Here is a 26,798-nt window from a genome sequence, read left to right on the forward strand (position 1 = left end):
CAATTGTTAGTATTACCAGAAAAATTATGGTAATGTCTTTCTGGTTACAGAACCTCTACGTACCTGATACGACATAATGTGACTTGAAATAACGTAATTCCGTTATTTTTACTTGTTTAGTTAACTTAGCGATTTCCATCGCTTTTAGATATTATCGAACTCTTGGTGAATCCGTTACCTTGACCCGTTTAAAGGTCTTTAGTGAAGTCTTTCACTTTTAGCAACAATTTCTTCTGTTTCCAGAATTCATTTATTCGGTTTAGTTATACCGAATCTACCGCTTACAAGCAACCAGATTACTTAAATGACCTTTACCGCTCGCTTGGTCATAGTGTGATTCCACTTCACATTGCATTTCTTGACCGTGATCGTGTCACGCATGTTTAATTTATATCAACCTTTCATTTTCAAAAAGATCAGTTTTCGAATATATCGTCTTGCGCCTATCAGCGTCAAGACTTGAACCCTTTATGATCACTATTCAAATTCCTGTCAGAATTTATATTTATAAAAATATTATTTCTTACTAAATCTGAATTTTAGTATAACGTTTTTCTCTTAACTATGTCAATTACTCATGTCAAGGGAATTGACAACCCCTGATTTATTGTTTTTCGTTCTCGTTTTACGCGAGGGATCGTAACAAGTTCCCTCACCTTACGCTATTGACCCGTAGGTTCTTTCACCTAACCTCGTAGGCTATTTTCTTAAGCTTTCGTCTCTTTAAGGCGAGGCCCTTATGATCCCTTTGCTTTAGTTCATGACCCGTCGGTCATTTTGGCCCCTCCATTTTTCCTTAATTGACTCGTTTGACTCATTTTAGGTGAATTTTCATCACCTATGAATGTCAGACTTCGTTCTTTATTTGACCCGTCCAACTTTGAAATGGTTGAACGCAATTACCTAAATTTATATTTGCGAAGATTCTTATCATCTTTTAGTCATGACTCATATTCCGAGTCTTTTGACTTTCTATTTCGCGTTCCTGTTTCTCAGTCTACGCATGTGTTTAAATCCTTACCCACCAACTGGGTGTTTTACCGAAGTCGTTATTATTGCAACCCTTACGGTATGTATTATGACTTCGTTTCACTTTTATATTCCTACTTCGTTCTCAAATTTGGTGTTTTACAAAATCGGCCTGTTAAGAGTCTTATTTGTATTCTTCGGGTTCGAGTGTAAGTACACTACCTCCCAATGCATATCTACATCACTTTACATGTTTGCATTTTCCGGGTTCGAGTGTAAGTACACCCCCTCCCAATACATGTCTACATCATCTTACATGTTTGCATTTTCCGGGTTCGAGTGTAAGTACACCCCCTCCCAATACATATCTAACTCATCCTACATGTTTACATTCTCCGGGTTCGAGTGTAAGTATCACTCCCTCCCAATATTTGTCTAAATCGTTTTACATGCTTGATGTTTTCTGGGTTCGAGTGTAAATACACTACCTCCCAATACTTGATGTTTTCTGGGTTCGAGTGTAAGTACACTCCCTCCCAATACTTGATGTTTTCTGGGTTCGAGTGTAAGTACACTCCCTCCCAATACTTGATGTTTTCTGGGTTCGAGTGTAAGTACACTCCCTCCCAATACTTGATGTTTTCTGGGTTCGAGTGTAAGTACACTCTTTCCCAATACTTGTCTGAATCATTTTACATGCTTGTTTGTCCCTTCACTCGGGCTCATTATCCTAATGTAATACGCTCCCGTCACTTGGTTGTGCGTTTACATTATTACCAAGTATTTTGCTTATCTGATTCATTTGGGCACTTTTAATTAGTCCCATTCACCCTGCCCTTACTACATCGGATGTAAACGTGTCCGCCATAAGAAGTTCATGGTAACATATGCCGCTACTTACTTGGCCAGAGTAAGCGATTAACACATGACACGCATGACCTTTTTACAGTTTTCACATCACGCCCTATGTAAGTAATACCTCTATCTGTTTTTCTTGGAAACAATATCCTGGATAGGTTTTCTATTCAGGTCTTTCCAAGTTTTTAATTTTACATATGCAACTTTTAAGTTCCTACTTATTGTTGCATATTACTATTTATGCTATTATTTAAAATGTGCACCTGGTAATGTTTTCCCCGACGGGCGTTCTTTGCCATTAACCTTGTTCGCGGTCATTACGCGATTTAGTCCTCGGTGAGTATGCTCCTCTTGTCATACTTGAGACCGTTCCATCATCATATCCACAATTCGTTTGACTCTCGTCGTCTTCAAACGCGAGTGTCCTTCAATTTAAAACATTCACAAAAGTTAGTAACGTCAACCGCAATAATCGCCCGTATTATAATACAAGGCTTTTTCTACTACACGCGTCAACGCGCGTATTTTCGTCAACTATTTCAATCATTTTAATTGGGGTAACGCGTATCACACGATAGCCCTATGTGTTGTTTACAACACTTTAGCATACTAACTATTCACGTACTTGTACTTACCGGATTTGCGATCAAGCCTCGAACCGAACACTATTCTTTGTCAAGAGCATAAGGTTTAAGTCCAAGCATGGTTCCTCCCCACCATACTCGAATCTCTTAAACCAAGGCTCTGATACCAACTTGTAACACCCTAGTTATTTTATATGTAAATACCACAATTAGATGTGTAGTTAAGACCACACATATTATATAAATGCGGGTTTATTTAAAACTTTTACAAATTATAAATTATTCTACATAACGTGATCGAAGTTCGTTGTTTAAAATTTACAACGTGGCGAAGTGCGGAAGCATGTAACTGTATCGTGTTCGGTTCTTCGTTGAGCTTGATCGTCTTCCGGCTTCCACAAGTACCTACATTTCATAAAAACATGAAATGCTTTAGTCATACGGGATTTAAAACGTATCTAAACAAGTCCGGGAAACAAAACTGATCAAAATACATTTTGTACAGGGTCCACCGTAAATTACGGTGGACACCGTAATTTACGGTAGTCCTTGTTTTGATTTGTTTCCATCGTAATTTAGGAGTGTTTCACCGTAAACCATTTCAGGTCCACCGTAAATTACGGTGGCACCGTAATTTACGGTGGCACCTGCATCCCACCTTTCCATTTTGCCGTAATTTGACACGAAATCTTTCGTATCTTTCAAACCGCTTATCCGTTTGACCTACCGTTTCTTCCCACATGTTTGTAATTTAATTCTCCATTATATGGAGTTAAGATCTGACATCCGGATTAAATAAAATTGAGACTTTTAATCCTTCGGCTTATTATCTTTTCAACAATTTTCGACCCGACTATGTGATTATCAAACAAACATGTTTGTTTGACCACCATTCATCATGAACCCTTAAATTCTAATATTGTCAATCATATTAAGTACTGAACACGGGTTTCTACACAATTATTTACCCGTTTTCGTTTAAAATCTTATTTTGACCCGTTAAGGGTATTTACGACCATTTTAGCACGGACGGTGCTCATTTCTCATGTACCTCATAGTTCCACCAATTTGTTATTAGCTAGTCTTCCACCACAACTATGAATGTGGTGGATTTAACGAAATGGACTATTTATTTCGAGTTTAATTCTACGGATGTGTTATTTTTGCGGCAACACACAATTTAAGCATTTAACTCTTGAAAGTTTATGTCTACAACTTTCATGCGCGTCTAAAGGTTACAAGATCGTAAGATAAGTTCCTAAACAACCTTTATAAGTTGTTTGCTCAATTTACCCTTCAAGGGCATTTTAGTCGACATTAGCCCCTCATTTACTACGAGGGGCTTTCATTACTTATTTGACCAAGTTTGTATGTTAACTATAATCGTATGCATACGTACCTGGCTAGGGTCAACATATAGACCCAATTTATACCTTGCTTTTATCATCACACTTAGCGTGGGTGAAATTAACTGAATCGCTAATCGCTCCTGTTAACACAAGACTTGACAATTGCATTAGTCGATATTGTCAAATAGTGTTATCACCACCATTTGACCCGTTCGGCCTATATGCCCAACGTTGCCTATTAAATCAAAAACATGGTTTTTGACTTCTAAGTCATACATCCATCCCGTCCCGGATTTCATTACCAAATCCCCTTTTTGCCATAAACATGGTTTTTAATCATCTTTATATGTTCCGACTCGTATCAATCACGTCGGAAATCCATATTTTCAATATTAGCATTATTGCATCTATAACGTATAGAATGAACAAGTAATCTACACAATTATGTAAGTTTCACTTACCTTGCATCCGAGCTACGCCTTTCTTCCATGCTTGCCTTGTTTGACCCGCTTTCACTCCAAGCTTCCACCTAGCTTGTGACGCGTCAAACTATCATCATCGTTTTCAAGGTGGTTAGTTTAATCATACTCTAATACGATTATTCCACCTTATGCATTTCATATCAAAATTGCTATTTATCGTATTATAGGTCAGTTTGACCTTTTTAATAGTCAAATGCCCATTAGTATACTAATTTGCATTTTCGAGTTGTCAACTAGTTTTAGCACTCATTAACTACTCGGTAGGCGTTATCTTTAGACCTCCGTTTTAGCCAAAGTTCTAATCGCGTTTAACACATTTAGAACTCTCTTTAATCACTTTTTGCATAATAGTCGAAACATCACAACTAGGTGTTTTAACTACAAAATTCTAGTTTCGAGCCTTCTTTGAGGCATTTCAACGAACACCTTAAGGGCAGAATTTTACATGTTTATTTATCATGTCTCTAGCTTATCTCTTACCCCCAAATTTCACATAAAATCAACCATCTTACAAAGTGGTTAACTTCTATAATTTCTGAATTCACTTCAAAATCGTCAATTTACACTAGATCAACAATCTATTTCCTAGTGTTCATCATGTTAACATAAAACCCACTTATCACAATGTAGGGTAATTACCAATTCCCTAGTTTTGACAACAATTCATCAATTTTTCTACTAGGGTTTGTTTCTACACCAAGATATAATCACAATAACACTCATAGATTCAAGATTCATTCCAGAATTTCGATTATGATTGTTCATCATAATCTCAAGGTATCACCAAATCATATATTTCAACATACCTTGTAATCCCCATGATTAGGTGATCACGAATTTGTGTTCATGCAGTGATTTGGCTCTTGATTTGGGCTTCAATTTGATCAAGTTGTGGAAGTTAGGGTTTGAGCTCCCTGAGCTTTCTCCTGGTCGACCTCACACACGCACACACTAGGTGTGGTGTGTTTTTATTTTTGTTTTTAGTAAATAAACCTTATTTCCAATTATCCAACTTTGGTCCTTCATGTTTCGTTAGTTATTAAGTTGATTATAACCTACTTATTTACAATCCATATTCCCTTTTATTAACCGGGTCAAGCATTCCTAGTTAGCTTAGCGGGTTCGGGAATATTTATGACTAAGTTTAATTTAGGTCCCGTTAACTCGGGCCTTCTAAGCTTTTATTTCCTAAAAGCTTTTATTGACTTTTTGTTTAATATTAGGATTAATTATTTGAATCCTAATATTTACCGGTTAAATTTTACCACTAACGGTATTTTACCCACTCTTTTGTATTAACGAGGTTTAATTACTAAACCCGTTTTCGGGGTGTTACAATATGCATCTATTACACACCAGTACTGAAATCAAAATTACAATACCAACTGAAATTTAAAATTACACTACTAGTAATAGGCATCCGTAGTTTTTTTTTCAAACACACATATTATACTATTATATTATTACTACCATTTTCACAATCCCATTCATGGATATGGATTCATCCAGAAATCCATATTGCGTTCGTCGAATTTCCATACGAGACGCTCTCCCACCTGTCTCATTCTTTCACTACTCTCTAAAATTTCCTCACCAAATGTCCTAAGTTCTTGTACATTTTCTGCACTCATTGGGGGTGCAGGTTCTAGGACTGGGTTCGGAATCTGGGGTGCGGGTTCCTGGTACGGAGGTGTAGGGGCCTGAAACGGGTAAGGATTCTCTAAGATCTCTTTAATGTACACATCATTATCGAAATAGGGATCTAGAGGATCTAAACCTGGGTAGGCTCCTAGGTTTTGCATTGGCATGTCTTCTGGAATAGGGTAGCGTTGCACATAGTCCCTGTTGTCATCCCACCATGGGTCGTAATTTGGGTCTAAGGGATTTGGTGCGGGTACCCTAGGTATTTCCTCCGGATTAAAATAATGCATTTCTATTTGATTTTCAGGGTTTTCTATCTCCATTGGTTGGTCAGGAATTGGTGGTTGTGGTTGGGGTGCTAACATTTGCTCCAGGTTAGGGTCAGCTGCAGTGGTTGCTAATATGTGGATATTGGCTATACCCCTATTAAGCATATCCTGGGCATAAGCATCGGTTTCTCTTTTAGCTGCGGCTAGTGCTCTCTGCTCTTGTAACTTTTTCATACGCTTTCTACGCTCGTGTGCTCCCCTACTGAACCATCCCCTTTTTTTCTGAGGAAATGGCTCTTCAGATTGAGCCTTAAATATGAATATTCCTTCTTCCGTATCAGCAGAGTACCCCGAGAGGGCAAGCTGAGAAGAGGCACCTTCGCTTCTAGGCGAACCAGACAATTGACGGTACACGTCAGATGGTCCTTGGTCGCTCATACTGTAAACTAAAAAATAGTCAAATAACACATAACAGGAAAATACAATTATGCACGTATTCCCGTAATTTATTTCCTAACAAATTGAATTTTGGTGTCAGCAGAACACTTATGTGGCTGAATCAGTGGCTTAGCTCTGATACCACCTTCTGTCGCAACCCCGCCCCCTATCTGTCCCGGGAATGGGCGGCCACGAACTCAGTGTTGATGGTATCGTGGTTTATTAATTTGGCAGCGGATTTTACACCAGGACCGTAGTTAGGAAATATTTTATTAGAGTAAAATACCACATTTTATATAAATAACACATTGGGACAAAACCCAAGTTTTCATTACAAACTGATTTATAGGGATAAATCCCATTTTATTGAAATAAACGCCTTCTTTTATTTAGGTAACTTTTATAGCCACTTTTCCAAGCCTTCAGTGCTGTCCAGATGGCTTCTAATTGGCTTTCACATTGTGTTACCTGAAACGCGTTTTAAAAACATTTGTCAGTGGGAAATACTGGTGAGTGAATCCCAGTTTAATCAAGAAAAGTTAATTTAATTTAAACAGTATTGAGAGCGATTACAATGTTTATATCTACCCAATTACTCATTCAGTACTGCCAATCCTGACTGGTGGGTCATATTACACATTGGCTAACTCTTCGTCCAATGGTAACGTGTTCCACATTTTGTATACAAAACCCCAACATACTGGCAGTAATTGTAGAATTACAAAGACTCAATCACTGCTAAATTGCATTGTAAAATATTTAAGGTTTGGTAAAAACTGTTTACAAAAAGGAGATTACTCACATTGTTGTCTTAGGTTTTCAGTAAGGATTTCCTGGGAATAATCTATAAATTACATAAATGCACACGTGTTAGTATAATAACCCATTTTAACATTAGTAATACCCTCCCCGAGACGGCATTTCAACGACTACGTCGGGCAGAACCACGACAGTCGTTACGGAACCCTAGATCAATTGGGCAGAGTATCTAATACGTATCCAGGGGTTATGATACTTACAACAGAGCAGAACTTCGCTATTTAGGGGGTATTTTGCCCGTGTATCGTGCCTACTAAAAGAAAATTATGAGAGAAAGAAAGATTTGAATGATTCTCGACTGAAGGCCGATGCCTTCTATTTATAGGGCTTCACTTCGGGTTCTACGTGGCCCGCGTAAGGTAAGACAAGGGGCTACACGGCCCGCGTCAAAGGGAGTCAACGGCATAGCTTATCCGAGTCATTGCATAGGGTTGCCGGGTGTTGGGCCACGTGGCGGCCTAGGGTCGTGCCAGCCATCACCTTGTCGCGGCCCGCGTGAGCTTAAGGGGGTGGCTTACACGGCCCGCCTAAACCCCAAAATTTCATTTTTAATTAATTTTAATAATAATTAATGTATTCAGGGCCCGTTTTCGCGTATGGGATGTATTTTAGGGACATATTGGGATATTTTAAAATATATTAGGGCGTCGAAAAATATTACGAGGGTGTTGGTTTAGGGTTGTTATATGGTCGTCCCACCATAGTTTTTGGTTATGTCGGGTCAAACTCTAGGGGTAGTTCTGGAAACGAAAAGTCACAAAGAAAGAGCGGTAGGTTAGCTGCTAAACGAGTTGATTCTCATGAACATGATGATTTCGCGGGACCCTCTTCTGACGATCGGGATTTCATTCTGAAATTGAATCGGCTTCGGCGAGGTTCTGTTTCATTGAGCGCAATTGTGATCGGACACTGAAATTTACCTTTAAAAAATTGTGATATGTCGGCGAGGATCTGTTCCGTTGAGGATCTGCCGGCAAGGATTACGTTTTGAAATTGAAGCGGCTCGAGCTAGCTCCCACCTTTGGTCTGAAATTTGGTTTGAAATTTTGTGTTGGTGGAGATGAATGGAAAATATTTAAAGAGGGGTTGGATTTAATGGAGTTGCATGTGGTGGTTATGGTGGTGGTGAGATGGTGGTTACAAGTGGTGATGGGATGAAGAAAAGGTGAGGTTGGGGGTAGAGCCCATAAAATATTTTTTTAATTAATTTGTTTTTATTATTTAGGTGGAGTCCATTTAAGTTCAGTTGTATTCTTTGGTTTTTAACTTTTATTTTTAACAAAGAGGGTACTTTTGTCATTTCACATCAACTTAACAGAGAAAAACTAACCCCCATCCACGTTAGGGACTATGCGGGAACGAAATTGCAAAAGTTGAGGACTATAGCTGTAATTTTAGAAAGTTAAGAACTAAAGGTGAAAAATGGGCAAATCACAGGGACTATCCGGGCACTTTTCTCTTTTTTTAAATTGCATCATAAGATTGAGATTTTTTATCTTTAATTTTTTAGTATCACATTGCTATATAAAAATGACAACTTAAAAAACCCAAAAATTATATTGTATATCATGTTTATGCTAGGTTTTTTGTACTTGATTTTTCACTGCATTTTTTGTGTTAGATTTTTTTGTTATATTTTCAAAAAACAAAAAGTTAATTGTTTGTGTTTTATGATCAAAATAATTATAAGAAGTATCGAATGTCACCTTTACAATCCTTTTTAAACTATCTTACATAAATTTAGTTTTTACGGATCTTCCTTTGCATATATATATATATTTGATATAACTTTAGTTTTTAAAGGATCTTCCTTTGTATATAAGTATATATATTGAAAGTTGTTGCAAGGAATAATGAGCGTTCAATGTTAGAAGACCAATTTACGTTTTGTGACGAATCAGCCTTCCAAACTTGTTCTCATGGAATTATCTCAAATAGAAAAAAAGAATCCTCTACGAAATAAATTCATGAAAAAGGATTTTGACCATCAAAAGTCAAGTCAATATCGATTCCTTCTTTTGAATTCACACTAACAGAGAAATCATTTATCTTCTTTTTAAAGGTAAATATTTTTTTATGTTGTATTTACTTTAATTTAATAAGTGTATTTTTCATATGTTAAATAATTATGTATTATTAGATTTATAAGAGTTTTAATTCAACACGTCGTAAGTGAAGTGTCAAGTGCGTAAAAGTAATAATAATAAACTGAATTCGATACTTCATTAAGCAAACTACGAAGGCTTAGCCGAACCCTTACAACGTTCAAAAACATTAAAAACGTAGGTACCTTGTATTGTTTGGATTCCGTTGAATTTGGTGGTTGGATGTTTGCGATTGCCGGCAAGAAATTGGAGTTGGATGAATGTTGTTGGCTGTTGCGTCATTGGGGAAGAAGATCGCAGATGCAGACGAGGTCACGAGAGAGAGCTGGAGAAACAGAATAGGAAGGGCGGTTTGGGTTGGGTTATTTTATTATAGTTCAAATTTTGTTGAGTTAGGTTAATTGGGCTTGGGTTGGGCTAAATTGTTTAATAAGTGGGTTACAAACTTATAAATTGTGTTATATTATTATAAAAGTCAGTGTTTACGTTATATTTTTTTTTTATAAAAAACAATGTTTATTACAAATTTTTTATAAATTAAAAATATGATTTTTTGTCCAAGGGGGGTGATTGAAATTTCCAAGGGGTGCGGGTGAAAATTTTCAAGGGGTGCGGTCGAGATTTTACCGAAAAATTAACACTAAAAAATATTTTTTCAAGGGATGCGGCCACCCACCCACGAATGTGGGTAGGTCCGCCCCTGGCGCCATGGTGGCATCGCTAGCATGGTAACGAAGATGAATTGGGACGATCGATGTAAGTTGGTCAATTGTACCGTTGGCCAGCGTTCAAATTTAAAAAAAAGTTTTTTTTTAATTCAAATAAAAATACAAACCTATCCCAAACTAAAACACACACCAATCACAAAAAATACATGAATTCTACCGAATCATTTTTAAGAATGTCATCCGATTCTTCGAGCTCTTCATCTGACGATGTTCTTGACGATATGATTATCGCAATTACGCAGGAGACGATTAATTATTTGCAAGCTGATCTGACCGAGCACCTATGGTTTTATCGTGAACAAGGAGGAGATGACGAAGACGACGAGTGACTTTGTATTTTTTTTATTTTAATTATGACATTGTATTTTTTATAAAAATTATGGCATTTTATTTTTATTATTTAAATTATGAGCTATAAATTAATATATCAAAATTAAATAATGTTTAAATTAAAAAAAATAATTAGGTAATGTTAACGGGGCTTTATCCTACATCCTGCAAGTTAAGAGAGGACTTGATAAAGCCCCCTAACTGACATAGATCTGAACAGATCTGATGTGATGCTGAGATGGCCTGACACACCCTGCAGCCTAATATATGACTTATTAGAGCACCAAAAAAAGTAGATTTTACATGAAAAAAAAAAGTACAAAAAAAAAAAAAAACTTCGCCTTTACTCTTAAAAAGCTAACTTGTTTTTTTTTTCATCATTAGAACTCCAAAATAATGGACAACTAGTTTATCTTGGTGTTGCGCGTTGTGACAAAGCGGAGAAAATGATAATGTTAAACAAACGATATTTGAAAATGAAGAATGTTGTTTCAAAAGCCAAACGGTAGAAGCAATTTAGTTTATTATCGTACCGTAAAACGATACCAAATAAATACTCTAGTTTGAATACAACTTCATTTTAACAACACTTGTATCGGAATCTCGGGGGGGGGGGGGTAAACATAATTGCGTACTTAAGTTTTTTTAAATTAACAAACGACAGTTATTAAAAAATATTAAATTGATTGATAAAGGTAATATCATTAAAAAAATTATGAAAATAAAAAAGTAAACGAAAAAAGGAAATATGGTTTAAAAAAATTATAAAAAAGAAATATGTTGAAACTAAATATAATAATAAGGTATTATAATATTAAAATAATAAAATATTAAAAAAACTATATATTATTTTAAATTTAAAATTACTATTTATCATCCTTCAATAACAATATATACTAGTAGGTTTCCACCTCGCGCGTTGCGGCGGGGACGCGACAGAAGTTCGGTCGATATTGGTTCATTTGTTAGTTCGATCGATATTGGTGCATTTGTCTCGTGCTATAGTAAGCGAAAGAGTATACACATATGACCAAAACAACATCTACACATATTTGATTTGTTGCAATGACTACATTATTAACATTGAAACTAAAATTAAAAAAACAAAAGAAAAACCGTAATGTAAAGTTCGCAAAGTGTGATGTAGGATCGTTGTGTGACCCGAATGAGTCAATCAGAAGAGTTATTTATCCGAATCAAAGGCGGAATCAATGAAACGGACGCTCGATGTAATTATAATGTCTCTTGTATTAATCTGATAGAATTACAGCACCTGGAGACAATTCGGCAGCACTTCGTTACCGAACACAAGACCTAATTCCGCTTAGAATGACAATCGAGTGCTCCCCTATTTATAATGGATGTGATTTTGCTTGAAACTGACCAAGACACTTTCAAGCAGAATCAACATTAATGTGATTTCGCTTGAAATGGTCTCTATCACTTTCAAGCGGAATCAGCATTAAATCTACTAAAACCAGTTTCTAGCAACTTGAGCACTGGTTATTCTATCCTATCTCATTACATGACTCGATACAAGACGAAGTCAATAGACATACTGCACTAACAGACTCCCCCTTGGATGTTGATGAAGTCTTCAGTGTCGAGTTTCTATCATGACATATCTTCAGTCTTGATCAGTCTTCATGCTCTTTCCAAATTGTCTAACACTGTAAGCATCTATCAATCTTTCTCTTTTCTTCACAGGTTCAGAATCTCATCCTGGCTCTATCTTTATCATTCTACCAGAATCTGACTCTGACTCTTGTTTTATCAGCTTCTTCAGGCTCCCCCTTTCATCAAGCTTCCGTGCTTTTAGGGATCGACACCTAGCTTTTCGGTTACAAGCTCCCCCTTGCTTTGAGCTCATCTTCAGACTCCCCCTTAGTCTCAGCTAACGGGATCGTAGTCTGGTACAATATCTGCAACACTCATACGTTTATAAGTAACAACATTTTAGACTTCCAGGAATCGTAACCTGGCAATTTCAATCTTTCTAAATCACTCCCTCTATCAACAAACTTTATAGATTTAGCAGCATTAAGTATCCAAAATCCATCACGGTTAATCATCCAAGTCCAAACTAATGACCTTGGAGATATCACAAACTGTTTTTGAATTCTTGAATTAAAAAAAAAAATCAAGTTTCAAATTAATAAACTTGTTTTATTTTCAGAAACACAATCAGCTTACTTAGATTTTGACACTCAGCATCTCAGACATCGATTGTCGAAAATAAAACAGAATCAAAAATCTTTTTGTATTTTCTGAAAACATAAAACAGTAAAGAAATATTTACAAACATATTTACAGACAATATTTTTGTTTGAGTTCGCGTCAGAGGATCATATCAGTTTTTGACAAGTCACAAGTACCGTTGAGCTTAGTTACACTTTAAGAATTAAACAATTCACTTAGATTGTTGATATACTAATCCACTTAAATTTTCACACAAACTTCAACTGATTCAGGATATGAATTAGGTGTTTTAAGAACTTAAACTCATTCATGTGTCCCACCTCTTGAATATACTCCCGTATCCAGATCCCAATATTCAGTCTTGCAGGTGAGTATACCTAGATGATATCTGTAAGGGGTTAAATTGCGAAACCGTGAGAGCTCAGGTCAGAACTTTCGTTCAGCAGAGAGATGACGGTTTGACTTTAGGTGTGTTCCCTTTAGAGAATATTTTCTTCAACAGCACATGATTAGCATTTTGCAATGTTTCATCATTTTTTGTACTGAGGGCGATGCTATATTTCAAGCAAGCAGAAAGTATTATACGGGGACTAGGCCATTGCTTCCGCAAAATCAGAAGTCTCGGGATAATACCCCAGATATCACTGAGTATAAAGACCTAGTATCTCAGAAAGAGGGAGCCTTCAAACGAGATTTCAGGGGTTACCTATATATCCAAGTAGTGTTCCCCACGAAATAAGCAAGTTTGAATTTAGGTTTATATCTCGAAAAAGTTAACTAAATGTATAAAAACCTATCGGCATATCATCAGAGAGACTGTTTAACGTTAGTAAATCATTACATTTCTTTAGCATACTGTAACTGTCTACTGATGTACTATCATTTCCTCTTTTTACACAAAACTCAAATTTTCGAATTTTATCATGTTTTTGGCTTTTTCAAATTTTCTAATGTTTTTGGATTTTCTGCCAATTTTTCTCCCCCTAAAATGCAAAATCATTAACAAAAAATTTGACAACCAATACTGATAGCTTTATCTCGCCATCCATTTTCTGCTTAATGTGCTCTGATTTGCAGAAAATCTAACATAAAGTACCCCCATGATTTACAACCCATTGATTTTCGACAGTTTGAAAACCATTTTTCAATCTTGTGAAAGTAATCATGTTTGTTCCGCCGTGAGGGTTTCGGCATATTCAATCAACACATATTTTTGTAATTTTCTATTTTTTTAGACAAATTAAAAACAAACATAATTTTGTTTTTGTTTTTTTTTTTTAATTTTTAACAAACTAAACACATATTTTTGGTTTTTAATTTTTCAAATTTTTAGGGTTTTGAAAATATTGTTTATTTATTTACAGAAAACAAACAAACTCCCTGTTCAGTAACCTTCTCTTCCTCTCGTTGTGCCAGGCTGCTCCAACTTCCATTCTCACAATCTTTGGTTTTGTTGAGCACCTGCACATTCAAAGCATTCAATTACTTGAACAATTTAGCCCAGGTCTGTTGGACCTTAGGCATTTCAACACAATAATTTTCATTCAATGCTGGAAACTCTTTGTCATCCTTAACAAAGACTTTTTCAATTTTCACTTCAACTTTCTCATCTTTCACCGAAGTCACTTGTTTCTTAACACTCCATGTTTGACCTTTAGGAGTACCTCGTTTGTAAAAATGTGAGTCTTTTTGAACACTTTGTTTTTGAACAACATTTGGTTTCCAAAACTGTTCGGGTTTTGTCATATCAACTGATGTTTTCCAACTTTGCGTTGTTCTGAATCTGGGTGTGTGAGAATTCCAGGTCTGTCTTGAATCGAACCTGTTCGGGTTTGATTTCCAATTTTGATTTGAGACAAACTTGTGTGTATTGTACCTCCAAGTTTGTTTCGAATCAAATCTGGTTAACCTTTGTTTCACATTCTTGGATTTTTGTTTCTCAACATTTTCAGATTTCTTTTTGTTCTCAACATCGACAGGTTTCAGATTTGGACACTTTCGTGCAAGATGTCCAATTTGATCACATTTAAAACATGTTCTCTTGGACACATCTTTGACCTGTGGTTGTTGCTTTTTCTTTTGAGCTAAGAACTCGTCATTAGACTGTCGTCTAAATTTTAGTTCTTTCTCTTCTTCTGTTGTTGTTCCATGAATAAAACTCATATTTGCCTGATGATTTGGCATTTCATTTCTATTCCAACTTTGTTTCTTCTTATAACCCAACCCAGCCTTCATGTTTTTCTTTTTAAAACCCGGTTTGTTATAAAAAGTTTTGTGACCTTTACCAGCAAACTTCGAAATTTCAGATTTTTCAATTTCAACCATTTTGAAAACTTTGTCAATCTTTTCTGAAATCACATTCTGAATTGGGAATACAACATCTAAGAATAATTTGTCTGATCCAATCATGGTATAAACCAATCCTTTTGAATCATCATTCAAATTTTTCTCGGATTTTGTGTTTTTCAGATATCCATCATGAAAATTACCTTCATTTTCATCCTGTGATTCAGATTTACCTGTATCTATTGACTCTTCTTTCAACACACTTTCAACGACTTTACCTACCACCTCTGAATCACTAGAATCATCAGATTTGGAATAGGTTATGTCAATGTTATCTGGCAATTTATCTACCATGTTGAAAGCTTTTTCGACCTTTTCATCATCATAAAATGCAAACTTTTCCGGTGGTGGAACTAGATAAAACTCTGAGCCAATGCCTTTCTTGTTTTGCTCAGACTCACCATCTCCCGGTTTTATATTGAAAATTCTTTCAAGCACATATGAAGACACATGATAACTTTTTAACTTGTTGTTGTCCTGTTCTAAATTAGCAATCTGTCGCTTTAGCTTAGCAACATCCTCAATATAGGAATTAACAACACCTTGTTTTATTTCATACATTCGTTTAAGCTCTTTAGTTGTTTCAGATAAATAATTCATTCTTGATTGAGCAAATTTCATTTCATCCTTCACTTTTTCATATGATTCTTTTGTAATGTGATATGCCAGTTTTATTGAATCATATTCTTTCTTCATTTCTTGACAAACAATTTCCTTTTGTGAACATTCTTCTGTCATTTTAGAAACTTTTTCTTTCAAAACATCATTTTCTTTTTCTAATTTTTTAGATTTTTCTGAAAGTTTTTCATCATTTTCTTTTAAAACTTTTTCATTTTCTAGCATTTCTTTGCATTTTTCTTTGACAATGTTTTCGATTTTTGTAAATTCAAGATCTCTTGTTCTGAACTTCTCATCTTTTTCAGTACAAGCTCTGCATGTTTCCATGCATTTCTTGCACTGTTCAATCGGTTTTAAGATTTCAGAATCAGAATTTACCTCAGTGATTGGCACTTCGGTGTTTTCAACTGCCTTTGTCTGCTTCAGCTCTTCCTTCTTCTTATTACCAGCACCTTCATCACCATCAGTCTTAAAATTCTCAATCTTTATCTCAGTCAAACTTTCAGTTTTCTTCTCATCTTCTATAATCTGCTGTTCTTCAGTAACAGCTTTCTCAACTTCTTCATTCACCTCAACTTTTTCTTCAATCTTTTCTGTCTCAACAACTTTCAAATCTTCAACTTTCACAACTTTGATTTCCTTCACAACCTCAACTTCAACAGCTTCAGCTTTAACCTCTTCTGCAGTTTTCTTCAGATTGTTTACCATCTCTTCAACATTCTTCTTCATTCTCTCTTCATCCCTCTTTCTTAGACACGATGTTATGGCATATCTGATTTCCTTTTCATGCCTTTTTGCATAAGTGTCATCTTTTAGAACATTTCTATAATATTCAGCCGATGAAGGAATTATGAGAAGAACATCTTCAAAAATTATGTCTTTTTTCGGAACAACTGGTTCACCTTCTCTGTTGAAGTAGCACTCTCTCTTTTTATCCCATCTCCTGTTGCTGACAGCACTCTCATACTCTTCTTGCATCTCATCCATTCTGTTCAAAGCAATGTTTCTTTCTCGATAAGTTTTCTCGTTCAAAATCTCTTCTCTGGTTTTCTCTTTGACCTCATGAACAACATTTTCTTCTTTGTTTTCATTTTTGATTTCTGCAACAAAAATAAACTGTCTTTTTTCTGTTATAGATCTGCCATGAGCTGTTTTTCGAACATTTTCCAAACGATCTTCTTCTGGACAAATTGTGCTCCAGTCAAAACCTTCATCATCATGAATTACTGCACAAGCTCTAGATTTCTCTCTGGGTTTATCTTCGATCATTTTTGGCTCTTCTCTGCTTCGATGGTAGATCGCCTTTCGGTAGTAATCATCATTGAACGGATGTTCATTTCCACCAACTGCAGAATTTGTGCATTCTCTCTTGAAATGACCTTTTTGCTTACATTTGAAACAGGTCACTTTGGATTTGTCAAATCCAAGTTTTGTTGATGCACCTCCAAGAGATTGTTTCCCAGTAATCTCCATGTATCTTTGAGCTCTTCGAATACAACTAGCTAAACACCAGCGGATGTCAATAAGTTCCATCTCTTCCGGATCAATCTGGTCGTAGTCTTCTTTGGTTAACTCTGAGTTTCCAATTTTGCCAGCTATAAGACCTTCATACGATTCCAGAACAGATGCAAGAAAACTCATTTGTTGTTTAGCTGCGTTGATGCTCATTGCCGAAGAATTTTTCAACTTAAGAGCAATGTTGCACAGTATCTCCTCTGTATCTTCAGAACTAGCTTTTGAAGTCGATGAATGATAACCCGGATTGTAGCTTGATGAGCTTTTCTGTGATTCCTCTGTCTTCTCACCACTGAATGCTGTCTTTGGTGAACTATCAGCTTTCACCGAAGGTAAACTACCTTTGTAGTACAGGCCAACATTCTGTTGATGCGAAGAACTGCTCATCTTGTTCTGTTTCTGCAATTCAAGCTCATGAGTTTCATTCTTTTCAAATAATGTATCAAGAGAAATTGTTTCATATAAAGCATCATTTTTCAAAATAAAAAAAAACGTTTGCCACTGATCAGCTCGTGGTAACGCTTCAATCACTTTGTCAATAATTTCCTCTCTTGTTTTCACAATCTCAAACCTTTCAAGTTCAATTTTTAGGTGACAAAATCTTTCTATCATTTGCCTCACAGACTCTCCTTTAATGCTATCAAATAGATCGAATTCTTTCTTTAATGAAGCAATTTTGTTCTTTTTAATCTGTTTACCCCCCTCAGCTTTAACTCGTAAAGCTTCCCAAACAGATTTCGATGACCCATCATGGTTAAGCAATGCAAAAATGTCATTTCTAATTGCCGACTGGATCAAAGTAATCATTCTCTGTTCAGCTGCAAATTCGGATTTATCATCTTTGGTTAATTTCTTGAATGGAAGATCTTCTCCTTTATCATCCTTTGGTCTTTCATATCCAAATTCCATACAGAACCAGCTTTCATGCGCGTATGCTTTCGCCCAGTTAATGATACGCTCTTTCCACCATATATAATCTTCAATACTTTCAAGAGTTGGTGGCTTTGAGTGTGTTCCGTAGAAATTATCATGCTTGATGTTCTCATTGATCGCTTTTGTGATGGTTTTTGGTGTAACGGTTGTAATCTCGGAAGATTCGGATGTGAACGCATTGAAAAACGTATTGTAGAATTCTTCAGCCATAGTTTGAAATTCTTAAATAACCTGGAGACAAAGACAAACAAACAAACACAATCAGTTTAAACAATATCAAATAACCTGAAATAAACTGACACTCGGTTGACGTGAAATGATCTCGACACAAAATTTCACTTTCAAATGGAATAGTGATTTCAAGTGAAATCACTTTTGGAGCGAAATCACTTGTTCAAGCGGAATAGCAACTTTCAAACGGAATCACTAGATGACACTTCAAGCGAAATCAACACTTCAAGCGAAATCAGGACTTTCAAGCGGAATAACTTGTTTCAAGCGAAATCTTCAAGCGGAATTAGACTTTGAAGCGGAATCAAATGAACTTTCAAGCGAAATAGCAGATTCAAGCGAAATCACTTGCTAATCTCAAGCGGAATAGTACTTTTCAAGCGAAATCAACTTATCATTCCAAGCGGAATTATAATGTTCGTTCAAGCGGAATCAGCTTTTTGGCCAATTTTTGTCATTTTTAATCCGAATTTAGGTCTAATTCTTTCAAGGCTTTGTTAAAACACTGTTTCGCATGTACTGTGAAAAATTTAGTCTATTTTGTCCGTGAAATCTTGTCCAATTTGAAAAAGAAGGTGTAGAAGTCAGAAAACTGATGATATCAAGCTAAACTCTTCCTCCTGAGCTCTGATACCACTTGTAGGATCGTTGTGTGACCCGAATGAGTCAATCAGAAGAGTTATTTATCCGAATCAAAGGCGGAATCAATGAAACGGACGCTTGATGTAATTATAATGTCTCTTGTATTAATATGATAGAATTACAACACCTGGAGACAATTCGACAGCACTTCGTTACCGAACACAAGACCTAATTCCGCTTAGAATGACAACCGAGTGCTCCCCTATTTATAATGGATGTGATTTCGCTTGAAACTGACCAAGACACTTTCAAGCGGAATCAACATTAATGTGATTTCGCTTGAAATGGTCTCTGTCACTTTCAAGCGGAATCAGCATTAAACCTACTAAAACCAGTTTCTAGCAACTTGAGCACTTGTTATTCTATCCTATCTCATTACATGACTCGATACAAGACGAATTCAATAGACATGCTGCACTAACATATGACATAACCAAATTTATTACGATTAATGAAAATTTTCACTCAAGAACGTAACAAAAAAAAAAAACAATTCTGATAATTGCGATTTTAGAAAACATATCAAGATTATATCAAGATTATATGTTGATGTATTTAGTGTCCAAATAATCTTGTTCTCATGTTATTTGGTTAAATTAATAGATAATAAAAACTCAACCAAAACTCTAGAAACAAAACAAATTAAAAATAAAAAAGCAGATCCAAGGTGTGGAGGAGCACCAGCCAATCATATATCACTATTGCATTGCACCAATTAATTGCATTTAGTATTTTACAATTCATCAAACTAGAAAGCTAATTTTACTTTTATAATTTAATTACTTTTCCAATGGGCCAAACATTTACTGATGGCACTATTCATCATTTTCCAATCATATGTATAATGAGCAAGGCAACTACAAAGTACAAACAAGTAAATAACCAATCTATTTCTCACTCAATCATGTTGAATCTAGCGAACTTATAAATATCTTACGAAATTAAGTGAGCTAAAGTACAAACAAGTAAATAACCAATCTATTTCTCACTCAATCATGTTGAATCTAGCGAACTTATAAATATCTTACGAAATTAAGTGAGCTATTTAGTCTTGTACTTGTTTACATTTTATATATTCATGACTAAATATGCACCTGCCATATGAACAAAGTCTCTCTAGGGTGGCATGACGTCATCTGGAAATTCGCTACATAGACATAACTTACATTGATTAATTAACTAACATGAGACACAAATAGTAACGAATGATAACATTGGGAAGTCATCAATATATTGTCCAACAATTGATACAAGTATAGATACGAATCTATATTGTCACAATTCAATAAACATTCAAGTGGGCAGTAACTTGCTGCAGTTTTTCCTCTTATTATTTCTTTAGGTTTGTGATGCCTCAGCCTAAGAAGCCCAATTTATTTAACACTGAATTTATTGAAGCCCAACAACATATAAGTTTCAAACAACCGATTCATTTAATTTTAATGTTCTTTTAGGCTTATATCACGTAAACTGCAATTTTATCCTCTGTGGTTAGAGCCAATTGGCACTCTGACCCCTTCCCAGGGAAATTTCGCACTCTGACCCCCCAACTAATGGAAAACGCTGCACTCTTACCCCCTGCCGTCAAAGAACTTAACAGTTCTGTTAAATGGTATGTTAAATGACTATATTACCCTTTCTTATTACCCCTATGCTTTGTTCTACTCTGCAAATCTGCAATATTACCCCCCGATGTCAAATCTATATTACCCTTTCTTATTACCCCCTATGCTTTCTTGTAGGAAAACGTATTACCCCACCCTCTCTCTATCTTCCCCACTTACATAGTCAACAAAAGTCAAAAGTATTTTTTCTTTCAGTTCTGGATTTCAGCTTTCAAAAGTCAAAATTGACTACTCTTGGGGCATGGAGTGCAACCTTTTCCCTTCTACCCCATATTTTACCTGTCTAAAAACAAAATTAAGAAACAAAAGATTAAAGAAAGGCAAGAAACATAGTATAAAAATGCTGCTGAAATTTGAAACACCCACATGAAGATTTGAGACAAAAGTGGAACAAATTAAATGGTTGGAAGACACATTCTGTAAGCTTATTTTATGAAGTGTGAGTTCAATTATTTTTGGAGTGGGGTAAGCATATACCTTTGCTAGTGTTGCAGATGAGAGAGACAGACTGGGAAGGATTTTGAGTTGGATCAATCTAATCACCGCCTACACCCCCGGATTTTCCAGCCGCAACCACCGTCACTGACAACCCCGCTTCTCTTTCTTCTCCTGCAACACCCCTTTGATTGCACCTGAACACTGACCAACCCGTTTCCCATTTTCACTTTTAACACTGAACTTCCCCTTTTCTGTTAATTGGATATGATATATCAACTCATACTTTCATTCATTAATTCAATATTGATTACAAAGAGGTTTATATATATTCTACTAGTTACAATAATAACCCTCTAACTTATGACAATGAACAAAATGGAAATCTATCTCCACATGTTTAGTTCTAGCATGAAACACCGGGTTTGCTGAAAGATACGTAGCTCCAAGATTATCACACCAAAGAGTGGGTTTATTCAACTTAACTCCCAGTTCTTGTAGAAGAGACTTTAACCAGATTAGTTTAGCAACCGTATCAGCAATAGCCTTGTATTCGGATTCAGTAGACAACCTAGAGACAGTTTTCTGCTTACGAGCTGACCATGATACTAAGTTTGAACCCAAGAAGATAGCATAGCCCCCCATGGATCGACGGTCAACCGGGCAACCAGCCCAATCGGAATCCGAATATGCTGTAATAGGAACCAACCATTCACCCCAATGTGAATCAGCAAAGGCATGTAATGTAGACGTTGAGTTTGATGTAAACAATGTTTTCAGAACCGGACCAGAGGTTGACCCAGTCGCCTTACGGGGTCAAAGGTCGGACCGGTCCGACCGGATTTAAGACCCGGATAACATCAAAAAAAATATCACTATATAGAAATATTTGTATATAATAATAGAGTCTACTTATATATTTATAATAAAAAAAGTTAAACTATAGTAAAAAACTTGAATTCAATAAAATTAAAAAAGTATATAATAATAGAGTCTACGTATATATTTATAATTAAAAAAGTTTAAATATGGTAAAAAACTTGAATTCAATAAAATTAAAAAAAAACAATAAAATAAGATGGAGATAAGTGACATTGAAGAAATAAATAAATTTCAGACAAAACAATAAAGAAAATTGAATTTAAACGTTGTACTCCACACTTTCACACTCAACCAAGAAAAAGTATATAATATAAATAAACAAAAAATGCTTTTGTACTTGTTCTTTCTTCTTCATATGAAAAGCATTCTTTTTTTCTCACATAAACCACCATATGCGGCTGAGCTCCGCCGCCCTTCGACACCGTCCTCCATCAAAATGTTCCATTTAAACCCCTGTTTTTCCTTTCATATATCTTAACGTTAATAACTTCAGGCTCGATCTCCATAAAACTACTATTTGAAAATCTCTGCAACTGGAAAAAGTCAACCGGTCCGACCTTTCCGGTTCATTAAACATCCGGCCGAATCGCCGGCAACCGGCCAAACCGCCGGCCCACTGAAAAGACGGTCTGAATATGTGAACCGGCCCGGTATTACTAGCGGTTCCCGGCCCGACCGGTCCGACCGGCCGGTCCGGGTTTAAGAACATTGGATGTAAAACGAAGGCCCAGTTGAGACGTTCCCTTGAGATAGCGAATTATACGTTTGACAGCCGTCCAATGAGATTCGTGAGGTTCATGCATGAACTGACGTACCCTGTTGACAGCGTAGGCAATGTCTGGCCTAGATAAAGTGGCATACTGAAGTGCTCCAACATAATGGCGATATCTTGTGGGATCGGACATAAGTGGGTCGTCCTTGGTTATCGTATCTGTTTTGGCATTTGTAGGTGTTGCAAGCGGTTTTGAATCTTTTAACCCGGCTCGATCAATAAGTTCCTGAATATACTTCCGTTGAGATAGGATAAGACCCGAAGAGGTGTGGAGAACTTCAATACCAAGAAAGTAAGTAAGACGACCCATGTCAGTGAGAGATACCTGCTGACCAAGTGAGGCAATAATGCGATTAACTGTGTTGGGATCATTGCCCGTAATAATGACGTTGTCCACATAAACTAGTAGGTAAACCTGTTTACCCGAGCGGTTAAGGATAAATAATGATGGATTAGTTTTGGAACCATGAAAATCAAGATGCTGTAAGACGTTTGAGAGTTTGGTGAACCATGCCCTGGGCGACTGTTTTAAGCCATAAAGGGATTTGTGCAACTTGCAAACATGATTAGGATGTTTAGGATCCTCGAAGCCCGGTGGTTGACGCATATAGAACGTTTCATGTAGATCATCGTGTAAAAACGCATTTTGCACATCAAGTTGTTTGAGAGACCAATTGTTAGAGATGGCAAGAGAAAGAACCGTGCGGATGGTGGCTGGTTTGACCACAGGGCTGAACGTCTCATGATAATCAATGCCAGACTGCTGTAAAAATCCCTTTGCTACCAATCTAGCCTTGTGTCTAGTCAGGTTCCCATACTGATCAGTTTTCAACCTGTAAACCCACTTGCAATCAATAACATTAGAATTTGGAACCGGAGGAACTAACGACCATGTTCCGTTTCTGTGTAGTGCGTGCAACTCGGCTGTCATAGCTTGACGCCACTCCGCGGATTCGTTGGAAACAGTAAAGGAAGTCGGTTAAGAAGGAACGGCAGCGGTGGTGGCGATATTGGCTGAAGGGTCAAAAATTTTTCGGGGTTTAGGATGTGGCCGAAGGTGAGGAGGTCGGTAATGGGGCGTGGTTGGTTGCGAAGGAGAGGAAGTAGGTTGGGTGGTGTTTGTCTGAGGAATAGGGGCGGTTTGGACAGGTTCGGAAATAGGAGGGGTGGGTGGCGATGGTTCGGTTGTAGGAATGGATGGGTTATCGAAAATGGTTAATGGTGGATCAGGAATTGTAGAAAAGGAAGTAGCAGTTGTGGAGGATGAAGGAGGTTCTATGGAGGGTTCAGTAAGGGAGGGAAAAACATGCTCGTTAAATCGAACATGGCGAGCAATGTAGATTTGGTGAGTAGTTTGATCAAGGCATTGATATCCATGATGAGACGTGCTATAACCGAGAAATATACAAGGAGTAGAACGAAAATCAATTTTGTGTTGGTTATATGGACGTAAATAAGGAAAACAAAGACATCCGAATACTCGAAGAAATGAGTAATCGGGAGGACGTTGGAAAACAAGTTGATATGGGGATTTGTTTGAGGAAAGACGAGAAGGTAGATGATTGATTAGGTAGACGGCGGTTTGAAAGGCGAATGACCAAAAAGTTTTTAGGTAGTTTGGATTGGGCTAGTAAGGTGAGACCGATTTCCACGACGTGGCGGTGGCGACGCTCGACAATGCCATTCTGTTCACTCGTATGAGGACACGAGCGACGATGTAAAATACCACGGGATGTAAAAAACTGAGTAAGGTTCCGAAACTCGCCACCCCGATCAGTTTGAATACTTTTTAGTTTGGTGTTAAATTGGCGTTCAACTAGGCGAACGAAATTTGTAAAGGTGTTAAAAACGCCAGATTTTTGCATGAGCGGGAAATACCACATATAGCGGGTATGATGGTCAAAACATAACAAAAAATAACGATAACCGTCAAAGGACGTGGTAGTATGGCCCCAAACATCACAATAAACCAAATCAAGTATGTTTTTACTACGAAAAGATGAAATAGGCAAAGTAAGTTTGGACATTTTTCCCAATTGACAAGAAGTACACAAAGATGAACAAAGTTTGTCAGAAACAGTTAAAGAAAATGTTTTAACAATATGTTGCAAAACTCGAAAGTGAGGATGCCCAAATCGTTGATGCCACATAGTAGATGGAGCTCGAAAAGCAGTGAACGCCATCTTGGAAACCGGTTGAAAAGAAGGTAGGCGAATGGTGTAGAGACCCTGGTCACTGGGGCCCGTGAGGAGGATAGCCCTGGTGGCCTCGTCCTTCACAACAAAAAAAGAAGTGTGAAATTCAAAGAAAACATTATTATCTTTGCAAAATTTGTGAACAGAAAGTAGGTTACGTTGTAGGCCCGGGACATGAAGTATGTGGTTAAGTTGTAAGTTTTTGTTTGAGGTAAAAAAAGATTTTGAACCGACATGAAGAATTGGAAGAGAGTTACTGTTACCAACATAGAGGGAGTTATTACCGTAATAGACGTCCGAGTTGTCCATACTAGCAAGATCAGGAGTACCATGGGAATTAGCGCCTGTATCCGATGTCCAAGTAGTATATGAGTCCGCCTCAAAGTTAGCATAATTCGCTTAAGTTGATCCACGAGAAGAGCCTGTGTGATTCGGGCACTGTGAGGGAATATGACCAATACCGCACCTATTGCAATGACCGTAAACCATATTTTGAGTGGACGCCCAAGCAAATTGGCGAGAGCCTTGTTAACCACCACGGCCACGGCCCCCGCGAGAAAATGCACGGCCCCGACCGTATCCACGGGTCGGTCTTGAAGAAGCAGACCGATTAGCATAGTTTGCATGAGGAGCCGATGGTGATGCCGACGGTTGAGTTGTGGAAGCAAGTTGGTTTGCTAAAAGTTGAAGATTGGTAATCTGCTGCTGAATCGGAGCCAAATCGGGGACCTGGGAAGTAGTTGTTGCGGCAGTGGTACCATTGAAGATTTGTGGAGAGGCCGATGATGAAGAAACAGTGGATCGAGTGATATATTCATGATCACCAATTAGACTGTGAAGCTCGTTAAATTGAACCGGTGGGGAGCGTGCAAGAAGGTTGCTTTTCAAACCATGGTATTCCTCATGTAAATCGGCTATAGTAAGCATGACGAGATCTTTGTCTTTGATGGGTTCACCAATATTTGCAAGAACCGTTGCATATTATTGAGCATGGCTGAGATAATCGATACCTTTTTCACCATCTTTCATTGAAATCTTTAAAAGCTGCGTTTTTAGTGTGAACTCATTAGATGAATTCGAAGGAGCATATGCACGTGCTAGACTTAACCACACTTCCCGAGTCATGTCTCCTTGAATGTGTTGAAACGAAGACTCGGAAACGGTGGATATAATGATCATGCGGACGTGTGCATCATTAGCAATCCAGTTTGTAAAATTAGGGTTTGTAGTAGTAGCATCACCAGTTGTAGTTTTCTCTTTTGGGCAAGATAACGTGTGGTCAACTTAAGAATATAATCCATTGGCCTTTAAAAATGGTTCCATCATGGCTTTCAAGTAGCAATAATTGTTTGGTGTAAGATTAAATGCAAACTTGTGGGAATTATGGGATGTCCGTTCTTGAATGCTGAAAGCAGTAATCATTGTCATGATGAGTAAGAACAGTGATTTTTGATACCCGAGGTAGGCAAGTTGCAGGTCGATTGTTCGTCAGATGAATGAAGGACGACGAAGCCGATTGTTCGTAGGTGTTGATTGTTCGCCGATATTGATTGTTCACGTACGTGGAAGCTGATTGATTGTTCGTAGGTGAAAGCAGATGTTGATTGTTCGTAAAAGCTGGTTTACCTTCCCTGTTTGTGGGATTATTCGAAATCACCGAATTGGTGATGACTTCCTTTTGTTTTGACGGCACTAATTTGGAAAAGCAATTTTCTTCACTTTTTTTTTGTGGGATTATTCGAAATCACCCGATTGGTGATGACTTCCTTTTGTTTTGACGACACTAAATTGCAAAAGCAATTTTCTTCACCTTTTTTACGGCAACCTTTTGGT

At 37.0% G+C, this 26,798-nt stretch overlaps 1 long non-coding RNA gene across 1 annotated transcript; it reads right to left on the bottom strand.

Annotated features, from left to right (window-relative positions):
• Positions 1-2,647: 2,647 nt before the first annotated feature.
• On the bottom strand, positions 2,648-5,398 carry LOC110916519. Its single transcript, XR_002579816.2, has 3 exons — positions 5,049-5,398; positions 4,222-4,309; positions 2,648-2,816 (listed from the first exon to the last, which is right to left on the bottom strand). It is a non-coding gene; the product is annotated as an uncharacterized LOC110916519 (long non-coding RNA).
• Between the last annotated feature and the right edge of the window lie 21,400 nt (positions 5,399-26,798).

This window comes from Helianthus annuus, chromosome 16 (genome assembly GCF_002127325.2).
Source record: "Helianthus annuus cultivar XRQ/B chromosome 16, HanXRQr2.0-SUNRISE, whole genome shotgun sequence".
Taxonomy (NCBI): Eukaryota; Viridiplantae; Streptophyta; class Magnoliopsida; order Asterales; family Asteraceae; genus Helianthus; species Helianthus annuus.